General features: G+C 38.0%; 1 pseudogene; it reads left to right on the plus strand.

Annotated features, from left to right (window-relative positions):
- The first annotated feature begins 791 nt into the window (after positions 1 to 791).
- On the plus strand, positions 792 to 1,447 carry LOC140845092 (cytochrome c oxidase subunit 3-like; annotated as a pseudogene).
- Positions 1,448 to 1,717: the final 270 nt, after the last annotated feature.

Consider the following 1,717-nt stretch of genomic DNA (forward strand, 5'->3'; position numbering starts at 1 on the left):
CTCAGACAACACAACATTATTTATCACAATCATACCTATAATCTTAACTCTCTTTATTTTATTTCAATTAGAAGTATCTAAGCATAGAAATTACAATAAAACTGTACAACAAAATCACCACCCCGACAAGAAAAATGAGCAAAAATCTATTTGCCTCTTTTATTACCCCAATAATAGGAAATCCTATTATTACAATTATTATTATATTCCCAACCATCCTCTTCCCAACATCAGAACTAGTCACCAATCATACCCTGTCTATTCAACAATGGTTTCTACAACAAACATCCAAATATAACTATGCACAACCACAAAGGACAAATCTGAACTCTAATATTAATATCACTAATCATTTTTATTGCTTCTACAAACTTATTAGGTCTCTTACCTCATTCATTTACTGCCATAACCCAGTTATCAATAAATCTAGGCATGGCTATCCCCTATGGGCAGCAACAGTTATTACAGGGTTTCGACATAAAAGTATCTAGCCCATTTTTTACCTCAAGGCACACCGACCCCTCTCATCCCTATATTAGTGGTTATCAAGACAATCAGTACATTTACTGAACCTGTTGCACTTGCAGTACAATTAACAGCTAACATTACTGCAGGTCACTTATTAATACACCTGATTGGAAGTGCAACCTTAGCTTTAATATCAATTAGCCTCATTGTGACAACAACTACTTTTATTATTTTAATCTTACAATTCTTGAATTTGCAGTAGCACTTATTCAAGTGTATGTATTCACTCTACTAGTTAGCCTCTACCTGCATGGCAACACATAATGACCCACCAAACCCACTCCTACCACACAGTGAATCCAAGCCCCTGACCTCTAACTGGAGCACTGCCTGCTCTTTTAATGATATCATGTGAGAAAGTACCTTTCAAGGTCATCACACACCAACAGTCCAAAAAGGACTTCAATATGGTATAATCTTATCATCTCCGAAGTATTTTCTGAGCATTTTATCACGCAAATCTAGCTCCAACTCCTGAGCTAGGAGGGTGTTGACCTCCTACAGGCATTAACCCCCTTAATCCCCTAGAAGTTCCGTTACTTAACACATCCGTGCTACTAGCCTCTGGAGGTTCAATGACTTCAGCACATCTAGTCTGACGGAGGGTAACCGGAGTCATATACTCCAAGCCCTATCGATCACAATTCTCCTAGGCATCTACTTCTCCCTTCTAAAAATATCCAAATGCTATGAGGCACCATTTACAATCTCTGATGGAGTATACGGCTCTACATTTTTCATAACAACCGGATTTCGTGGATTACACGTTATTATCGGATCCTCCTTCCTAGCTGCATGCCTTCTACAACAACTCAAATATCACTTTACATCTAACTACCATTTCGGTTTCAAAGCTCCTGCCTGATATTGACACTTCGTAGACATAGTACGATCATTCCTATATGTCTCCACTTATTGATGAGGCTCTTGTTTTCTCAGTACACACAGTGTAGTTGACTTCTAATCAACAACAGGCTCTGGTAAAAACCCAGAAGAAAATAATAAACCTACTACTGGCGATAGCAACTAACACTTTATTAGCATCTTTACTTATATTAGTTGCCTTCTGACTCCCACAACTAAACGCATACTCAGAAAAAGTAACCCTTACAATGTGGATTCGACCCCATAGGGTCAGCATGTCTGCCCTTTTCTATAAAAATTTTCCTCATCGCAATTACATTTCTAC

Source organism: Manis javanica, chromosome 12 (genome assembly GCF_040802235.1).
Source record: "Manis javanica isolate MJ-LG chromosome 12, MJ_LKY, whole genome shotgun sequence".
Taxonomy (NCBI): Eukaryota; Metazoa; Chordata; class Mammalia; order Pholidota; family Manidae; genus Manis; species Manis javanica.